The following is a 10,750-nucleotide window of genomic DNA, read 5'->3' on the forward strand; positions in this document are numbered from 1 at the left end:
TAATGCACTGCTTGGCATCTTTCAAGGTTTAAGAATATTGGAAGTAGTGGATTAAAGGTGAAAATCGGCTTTGGTTTGAGACATTTTACATTTACAAAGACAATGAGCAGAAAGCATCTCTTACTTATGTTTAAAAATTATCAAAGTAAAAGTACTCATTGTTTAGTTATCATGAATATTAAATGATTTATTAAATAATTTATTAATTATCCAATGCAGGGTCTGAAACATGGGAAGCTCCATGGCTAGATCCCTGTCTCCTTATTTGGTGAGGGTACTAGAGATACACAATAGCAAGGTAACATACTTAAATGTAACCTAGTGCACTAGATCAAAAATTTTAATGACTCATTTTTTCCCACTGTCATTGAGTGTAGAGTTGCATTTTGGTTTATCTTTAGAGTGTTTAGGATAGCTTCCTGTAACCCACAAGCTGATAGAAAAGTTTCCTCATTGCTGCTTTCATCTCCTTGTTCCTAAATGTATAGGTCACTGGATTCAGAAAAGGGGTGAGAACTGCATCAAAGATAGCAAGAAATTTGTCCAAGTGTGATGAAGGGAAAGGCCAGGTATAGAAGAAGATCAATGGCCCAAAGAATAAAATTACCACAGTGACATGAGCTGATAAAGTAGAGAGGGCCTTGGATAAACCACCCGAGGAGTGTTTTCGAACAGTAACCAGAATGAAGATGTAAGAAATGATCAGTATGAAGAAGGACCCCACAGAGATGAGTCCGCTGTTGGCCATGACCATGAACTCCAGTCTGTCAGTCTTTGTGCAAGCAAGTTTAATAAGCTGAGGGAGATCACAGTAAAAGCTGTCCAGTACATTTGGGCCACAGAATGGCAGTTCTACAACAGAAGCCAATTGGGCCACTGAGTGGATGAGGCCAAGGATCTAGGCAACAACCAAAATGAAAATGCACATTCGTGGGCTCATGATGGTCAGGTAGTGCAGAGGCTTACATACGGCCACATATCTATCCAAGGCCATGGCTATGAGCAGCACCATTTCTTTGCCCCCATTAGTATAAATAAAGAAGATTTAAGCTATGCAACCCCCCAAAGAGATTGCTTTGTGTTTTATACAAAGGTCATAAATCATTTTGGGGGCTGCAATGGAACAAACTCCGAGGTCAAGAAATGAGAGATTGGCCAGCAGGAAGTACATGGGGGAATGTAGTTCAGAGTCAAAAGTCTCAGAGAACACAATGAGGGGGTTTCTCATTAGACTTGCCAATTAGAACACAGAACAAAAGAGGAAAAGTAGAAGGTGGATCTCCCATGAGTTGGAAAGTCCTAGGAAAACAAACTCAGACACCACAGAGTGATTGGCTCCCTCCATTGTCTTGGAGAGCAGAATTGTCTCAAGCATTACCTGATAAAGGAAAGTAACAAACAAAAAAAAAACTCAAGCTAACTACATGATTTTCAACTTGTAAGGAAAAAATACTGCCTGACCAGTGCCAAAACCCTTCTGCCATTCAACTATAGCTGCAAAAACAAGCAACTGCTTCTAATTCCCAGACTCCCTAAAAATTTCCAGGTTTGAAAAAGAGATTAGGCAAAAACAAACAAACAAAACAATAAATAAATAAAAATAAAAAATTAGGAATCAGAAGATTACTGGAGGCCTGGGAATTCTCTGGAATAATATGATGAGGGGGGAAAGGGCATGGAAATGAACTCTGATTTCTCTCTCACAGTTTATTACTCCTGCTCATGGAGTTCTCAAACTTCAAGCAATTTCTTGTGACCTTTTTTTTTTTATCTCTTACTCCTGTATGCAATATTATCACTCTCATTAATACTTTCTCGTGTTTAGTGTCATGCTATTCCTGTTTTGTCACATCATATTCACTTTTTTTCTCATGAAGAGAGGAGATAATACAGAAACCCTAAAATTCCCACCTTGGTAGCTCAGTCCAGGGTGTAGAGGATTACACAGCCTGGGCTGTTTCAGCATTCTGGTAAAGTACAAGGTCAAAAATGCAGAACCTAAAGATAGATGGAGTAAAAACAGGGTAGCAAAAAAAAAAATTACACAAGAATGATACCTGCAGATCACCATCCATGCCATTTTAATTTTCCATGGTTTCTGGAATGGAAAAAACATCATACTTCAAATCAGAAGTGTGTGAACAAGTCTTAGCCCTGCCCTGAGAGAACTTGAGTACTCAGTCCTTTCTCCCATATCCCTCCAAACTCAACTTACTTCCTGAACCCAGTTTCATCATCTGTAAAATAAAGTGGCTGAGGCAGGTGACATTAAGGAATCCTTTCAAGTGTAATGTTTCTGTCATTTTATCATTCAGTGCTGGTCTGCTCTGTAATGAAGCTCACCACAATGTTGATATTCTCTTCATTGAATTGCTAGCATCTTGCATCATTTCCTTGTTTGCAGTGAGGTGTATCTTCATATTCCATAGAAGACCCTCTCTTCCAACTAATCTCCCTCTTTTCTAATTCATTCTGTGACTTCATTAACAGTATTGCAAATCTGCTGTATCATTTATTTTTTCACTTGTCACAATCATCAACAAATAATCAACAAACATCTATTAGATGCCTATCATCCCCAGCGGACACTCTGAATTTCCTGAAGTATATTTAAGGCTTTTGCACTTTAGTACACACATACAAAATATAAAAATCAGTAAAAAGTAAACTATTTTAAAATGTTAAAATGTCAAATAAGGCCAGACTTGGTGGCACACATCTATAATCCTACCAATTTGGGAGGTTGAAGCAGGAGTGTCACAAGTTCAAAGAGTTCAGCAATTTAGCAAGCTCCTGAACAACTATAGAGACCGTGTCTCAAAATAAAAAATAAAAAGGTGTGGGGATGTAGCTCAGTGGTTGAGCACTGCTGGGTTAAGTCCTCAGTACAAAAAAAATGTCAAATATATAATATGATCATATGATTTTTGAAACAGAAAAGACACCCATAAATGAATCAGGGTGATTAGGGTTGTCTTCAGAACAAAATCATAATCCATGCTGCAGATTAAGTGAGGGATCTAATCTAGTTCAATATACAGCATCATAACTAAGCTAAAAGAATTACTGAATGATTCCCCCAGTCTGGAGCAGGGGTGATTATTTGAAGAGTTGCTGAATCATTCCCCAGTCTGCAACAGTGGTTGGTGAGCTCTCTATGGAAATAATGATAACTCAAATAAACCAAAAACAGTGACCACCATGTGCAAAACACCATAATTACTCCTTTACAGACATGATCCTGTTTGATATCTATGAAAACCATGAAAATTGGTATTATTGGCTCCTTTTTACAGGTAGAGAAATGAAGACCAAGGAGAGGAGAAGTAAGGTGTCAGGCTAGGAGTGGTAGAACCGATACTGATGCTCTCACTGCTGTCATCCCAGATGTACAGCAGACAGCTTTTTCTCATGACTTCACAGTCGTATCAATACCTAGACCCTTTCTGGGTGCCCTATGTTCTACTCTCAGCACACTGGGCAAATCTAAGTGAAAAAAAAGATTTGTCCTCAGGAGTTCACAGCATGTGGGTTTCTTAAGCCACTTCAAATGCATCTATAATATATTCTGGCTTTTTAAATAAACATGGTAGAAGAATGCAAATCCATATAAAATCTGCTGTGCTTTCAGACCCCCAATGTCTTGGTCCCCACAGAATCCCTTAGCTTTTCACAGAAGAGACTTAGTTCTTACCTTCTCTAGTGAACGGACAAAGAAGCAAAGGCACTCTGTCTCCATATCCCATAGAATGCCCTCTCCTCACATTGATCACGCCTTGTCCCTCTTTTATAATTCATTTTGTGACTCAATTAACATATCATTGCAAATTTTCTGGACCATGCATTTTGTATTTATCATAGTAATTTGTACTCAACCAACAAACATTTACTAGATGCCCATCATGCCCAATGGACACATTGAATTATTGAAGTATTAAAATAACCACTTCCCTTAAGGCTCTCACATTTTTAGCACACCTACAACATGTCTCTGTGTCAAAAATAAACTCCAGAACTAATGCAAATATATTCTGTTCAAACTTCCAAGACTTTCTCCTTAATGTTCTTGTTCCCGTTCTCTGACTTCAACCTTTAATTCATGTGGATTTTTAAAAGACAAGAAAGAAATTTCACTTTCTGTATCCTTTTCCTTCTCATTTTATTGATGCTTGCTCCTTAAACTCTGCTAAAGCTGCTTCCCTGGTGCAGGTAATATTTAATTTATTTCTTTACAAAATAATACTGTCACTAGAAACATCTATTTAGTAATACTTGCCTTTGGGGACTTCAACTGTACTGTACTCCAAAATCCCTATTTCTGTATTGGCCACCAATCTACTCATCTAAAGACGAATGGTGTAACCCTTTCCAAAACATAACCACACATTCCCCTGGTCAGATCTAGCATTACTTTATGCACAAGTAAATGCTATTATTGTGGGAGATAGAACTAATTGGAACACAGGGGAATACTGATCAAATGATTTAGCAGAGATGGGATCACCAACATGAGACTTGGGATCACCAATATCTATCTAAGGGAATTGTCAACCAGAACCTGACAAGACAATGGAGAAGCTATAAGTGAGTCACAAAAGAGGGAGTGGAGGCAGAGATAAAAATATTAAGATATAAAAGACAAAAACTATATAAATTATAAGGTGAACCTAAGTGGCATCATACTCTAAAACCTAAAGCAGAGGTATATGTTTGCATCTCTAGGGGTACTTGTTTTCAAGTACTCATAAAGAATACACAAAGGAACATATATTAAACCACAATAAATTTTCAAAAATGGAAAAGGGTTCATTCTTTAACACGTTCTAATCACAATCTAAGAAAATTGAATTGATAATAATTTAAAAATAAGTTTAAATTTTAAAAATTTAAATTCCTCCTAATAATAACAAACAAGTAGGGGGAAAAAACTACAAGTATATTCTTGTGAAAATTGAGAAAACTTGAAAATGGACTGTTTGTGAGATGACATTAGTTATTTGATATGTGTCTTGTTAGACAAAACAGTTATTATTCAAAAATATTTACCACTTGCTACTCAGGGCATTAGTATCCAAAATATACAAAGAACTCAGAAACTTGACACCCCAAAACAAATAATCCAATTAATAAATGAGCAAGAGAACTCAAAAGAAAAAATACAATTGACCAACAAATATGTGAAAAACGTACATCTCTAGCAATCAGGGAAATTCAAATCAAAACTACACTGATTTCACCTCACTCCAATCCTAACGGCAATTGTCAAGAATACAAAAAATAGTAAGTGTTGGTGAGGATGTGAGGGAAAACGTAAACTCATACATTGTTGGTGGAACTACAGATGAGTGTATGCTGAGAGTCATAGCGGAGTTGGAATGACACATGGCATTTTTGCCAGAACCTCGTGGTTGAGAGGTGATGACAGCAAGCCATTAAGATCATAATGGTTATGTTAAGCTGTGTATTCAATTGTATATTAGACCCCTGCTGTCCGCTAGGCCTGCTACTTTGGAGTTCTCCAGGGGATTCCTGGAGAGTTCCCATTGGTTGGGGAAGTGCGGGAGGAGGGTTTTCTGGAGGAGGGATCTCTGGTTGGTGTGGTGTGTCCTGGGAGAAGGCCGAGTGTGTGGGGTTCGCGGGAGTGCGGAGAATAAAGGAGTTCCTATTTTGAACCTACAAGGCTGTGTGGCAACTTGGTTATTTTGTGCCCAGCCAGACTGCGGCAAGTATAACCACTCACTCTGGAAAGCAGTAGGAAATTTTCTCAAAATCGAGGAATAGAGCCACCATAGGACCCAGCTAACTCACTATTCAATAATATATGCACAAGATCTAAAATCAGCATACTATGGTGACACGGTCATGTCAATGTTTATAACAGCACAATTCACAATAGCCAAGCTATGGAACCAATCAAGGTGACCTTCAAAACAGATGAATGGAAGGTGCAAAAAATGTGGTGTGTGCGTGTGTGTGTGTGTGTGTGTGTGTCTATGTATGTATGTGTGTGTGTGTGTGTGTGTGTGTGTATATATATATATATATATATATATATATATATATATATATATATCAGCCAGAAAAAAAAGAATGGAAAGTTTGATGTTTGCTGGTGAATTGATGGAATGGGAAACTATCATGCTAAGTGAATTAAACTAGTCACAGAAAGTCAAAGGTGTAATATTTTCTCTGACATGTGGAAGCTCATCCAAAATAAGGATGAAAAAGAAAAGAGAGAAAGGGAAAAGGTGGGGTGGGATTTCATCAAAATAGAAGAAAGACAAGTGGACGAGATGAAGAAGACTGAAGGGAAGGGAGGAAAGGGAGGGAGGAAGGAAAGGAGAAAGGTCAGGATAACAAAAGAACCGTGGAATTAATCTGACCTAACCTTCCTATGCACATTTATTAATATCCCACAGTGAGTCTCACCGTCATATATCCACAAGACACTAACCAAAAAAGAGAAAAAGTAAATAGCAGAAAAATCTGTAGAGTAGAGGGAAGGGAACAGGGAGAAGAAAGAGGGAAGGCAAAGGAGAAATACTGGGGATAAAATTTGAGGGAATTATATGAAATGCATATTTAATTATGTCAAAATGAATTATAATGTTCTGTATAACTAAAAAGAATTAATAAAAATAAAAAAACAGAAAAAAGTATTTATGATTCCAACAGTATTGAAGGAAACATTCACAATAAATTAGTAGCCAAATAATTACAGGACATAGCAAAATAGTTGAAGCCAGAAGAAAATATTGGGAAGCTCTATTTGCATGGACATGAAATGCCCCAGAGTATTATAAACTAGGGATTTTAGGAAATAACAGAGTGTCAATATAGATCTGCTCTGGTGGGGAATATTGGTAATGGGGGAGGTCATGCATACAGGCCTGGGTATGTGGGAAATCTGTCTTCTGCTTCATTCATTGTAAATCTAAAATTGCTCTTTAACATAATCTTCTATCTGGGCACAGTGTTGTAATCCCAGCAACTTGGGAAGCTGAGGCAGGAGGATATCAACTTCAAAGCCAGCCTCAGCAACTTACTGAGACCCTATCTCAAAATAAAAAATATAAAAAGGAGGGATGTGGCTTATTGGTTAAATGTCCCTGGAAACTTGAAGCTTTTCAACTAAGCTCAGAAATGAGGCAAGAATTTCAGCCCTTACTACTTCTTTTTCTGCAGTGTCCTCAAAGTCCTGGCAAATATAATTAGATAAGGAAATAAAACATATAGAAATTGGGAAATAAAAATGGTCTCTGTTCATAGAAATGAAAGAAAAACATGATCCTCTCTGCAGAAAATCTGAAAATTTATGATACGAAAGAAACTCTCAGTTTAAAAAATCTATAAACAAAACCCCCTGGAATTAATAAGTGGTTATAAAAAAGCTAATATTAAAAAGTCAATCAATTATTTTTCTATACACAAGTAACAAACAAGTAGAATTTGGAATTAAAAACATAATACCATTTCTATTCCAAAAATTGAACAACTAGGCTGGCGCTGTAGCTCAGTGCTGAGTAATAATCAGGTTTGGTCTTTAGCACTATACCTAAAAAAAACCTACTTAGTTATAGATCTAATAAATATATGTAAGATCTGTTTAAGGAAAAGACAAAATTGTGATGAAAGAAATCAAAGAATAGCTAAATAAATGGAGAGATATTCCGTGTTCATGGATAAGAAAACTCCATATTGTCAAGATGTCAGTTCTTCCCAACTTCATCTATAGATTCAAGGTAAACTGAATCAAAAGCCAAGTCATTTATTTTGTGGATATCAACAAAATGACTCTAAAGTGTACATGGACAGTCAAATGACCCAGAATAGCCAACAATCAATGAATATTGATTAATCAAAAGAAACAAACTTGAAAGAATGACATTACCTGACTACAGAAATTACTATAAAACCACAGTAATCAAGACAATGTGGTATTTGCAAAAGAATAAAAAATAGACAAAAGAAATACAATATGACTATTTCCCCCCAAAATATATCCATTTAAATATAATCAACTGATCTTCTACAGAAGAACCAAGACAATACAAAAAAAGATAATCTTTTCAGTAAGTGGCATTAGAACAATTGAACATACACATGCAAAAAATGAATCTAGACACAGACCTTACATTCACAAAAAATAATTCAAAATGGATCACAGACCTAAATGCCAAACATGGAACTAAAGATTAAACTTTCAGAAGGTAACATAAAAGAAAACCTAGATGACTTTACGTTTGGAATGACTTTTAAAATGCAACACCAAAGGCATTATTAATGAAAGAAAATATTAAAAACCTAAAAAAATTAAAATTTTTGCCAGGTGTAGTGGTGCATGTCTATAATTCTGAGACGTGGGAGGCTGAGGCAGGAATATTAGCCTCAGCAACTTACCAAGACCCTAAGCAACTTTAGAGAGACTTTGTTTCAGAAAATAAAAAGGCCTGGTGATATTGCTCAGTGGTTAAGCACTCCTTGGTTCAATCCTCAGTACCAATAACAATAAAGACAACAACAATAATAATAATGATAATAATGATGATGATGATAATTAATAATAATAATAATAATAATAATAATAATAATAAAATTGGCTGCAAATTGGTTCAGCCAATATGGAAAACAGTAGGGAGATTTCTTGGAAAATTGGGAATGGAAACACCATTTGACCAGCTATCCCTCTCCTTGGTCTATACTCAAAGGACTTAAAAATAGCATACTTCAGGGACACAGCCACATCAATGTTTATAGCAGCATAATTCACAATAGATAAACTGTGGAACCAACCTAGATGCCCTCCAATAGACAAATGGATTTTTAAAATGTGGCATATATACACAATGGAATATTACTCAGCAATAAAAGAGAATAAAATCATGGCATTTGCAGCTAAATGTAGTTAGAGAAGATAATGCTAAGTGAAGTTAGCCAATCCCCCAAAAAATCAAATGCTGAATGTTTTCTTTGATATAAGGAGGCTGATTCATAGTGGAATAGAGAGAGGGAGCATGAGAGGAATAGACAAATTCTAGATAGAGCAGAGGGGTTGGAGGGGAAAGGAGGGGGCATGGGGTAATTAATGATGGTGGAATGTGATGATCATTATTATACAAAGTACAGGTAGGAAGACACAAATTGGTGTAAATATACTTTGCATACAACCATAGATATGATAAATTGTGCTCTATATGTGTAATAATAATTGTAATGCATTCTGCTGTCGTATATAAATAAAAAAATAAATGAAAAAATAATAATAAATTTAAAAATAAATAAATAATATTTTTTTCTCTGCAAAAGACACTATGAAGAGAATGAAAAGCCATAGACTCAAAGAAAATGTTTGCAAAAGAAACATGTGGTAATGGGCTGTCATCCAAAATGTAAAAATAACTCTTAAAGCTCAACAGTACAGAAATAACCAGACTTTTAAAATGAGCCAAAGACCTTAACTGAAATTCCACCAAAGATGGCAACAAAGCTTAAGAGACAATGCTCCATAGCATATGTCATCAGGGAAGTGCAAATTACAAAATGTGATGCCACACAGCTATTAGAATGGCCAAAATAAAAACATTAACATCCCCAAATGCTGGAGAGAATGTGGAGCCACAGGAACTCTCATTTATTACTGGTGAGAATACAACTGATACAAACTTTTTGAAAAGAGTTTTGCAGTTTCTTGCAAAACTAAATATATTCTTACTATGCAATTGAGCAATCACATTCCATGTATTTACCGAAGGAGTTGAAATGGATCTACAGAAAATTTTGCATATATATGTTTATAGCAGGTTTATTCATGATTTCCCAAACTTGGAAGTAACCAAGATGTCCTTCAGTAGGTGACTGAATAAATAAACTGTGGTACATTAAGACAATGGAATACTGTGCAGCACAAAAATAAATGAACTATCGAGACATTAAAAGATATGGAGGTCCCCAGCACGGGTCGGGTGAGGGAGCATATGGAGGAAGCTTAAATTCATATATCAAAGTCAGAGAAACCAAACAGAAAATGGAGATAGTAAAAAGGACCAGAGGTTGCCCAGAGTTGAGGAGAGGGGGAATAAATATGCAACATAGAATTTTAGAGTGTCAAACTACTGTACAGCAGTGTAATAAATCATGTTATATATTTTTTCATGTTATTGGACATTTGTCCAAATCCATAGAATATAGTGAATTGTCTTCACAATGGGATTATGTGGGACCTTTAAGAGATAATTTGGTCCCTGGGCATCACCCTCATGAATGGATTAAAGCCATCATTATGGAAGTTGGTTAGTTATTGTAGAAATGAGAGAGTTACAAAAGGGGGGAGTTTGACCCATTTTTTCTCACATGGGCATGCTTTCTTGACATGTGATACTGCCTACCATGTAGGTTGGCAAGAAGACCCACATCAGATGCAGTCCCTCAATCTTGACCTTCCTCGCCTCCAGAACCATGAGCCCAATAAATACCTTTGTGTTGGGAGTCTTCTAACTTCTTTCTTCTAGTTATTTGTAAAGTATATATCACCTTTTTCTAAGTTTTAGTTCCTTTACTATACCATAGAACTTTCAAAATTACACTTCCCAATTAACTGTATTTTGGAATCTGTTATCCAACTTTCTTCTATCCCTTTCCCTTTTCTAGTTCCTTGGGTTGCATCACTGTGTTGCTTATTTGAAATCCTTTTTTAATATGGGCACTTATTTCTATAAAACTCCCTCTTGTTAATACTACTTTTGTTGTATCT

General features: G+C 36.1%; 1 pseudogene; it reads right to left on the reverse strand.

Moving 5' to 3' along the window:
- Nucleotides 1-406: 406 nt before the first annotated feature.
- Nucleotides 407-1,357, reverse strand: LOC143403592 (olfactory receptor 4F15-like; annotated as a pseudogene).
- Nucleotides 1,358-10,750: the final 9,393 nt, after the last annotated feature.

Source organism: Callospermophilus lateralis, chromosome 7 (genome assembly GCF_048772815.1).
Source record: "Callospermophilus lateralis isolate mCalLat2 chromosome 7, mCalLat2.hap1, whole genome shotgun sequence".
Taxonomy (NCBI): domain Eukaryota; kingdom Metazoa; phylum Chordata; class Mammalia; order Rodentia; family Sciuridae; genus Callospermophilus; species Callospermophilus lateralis.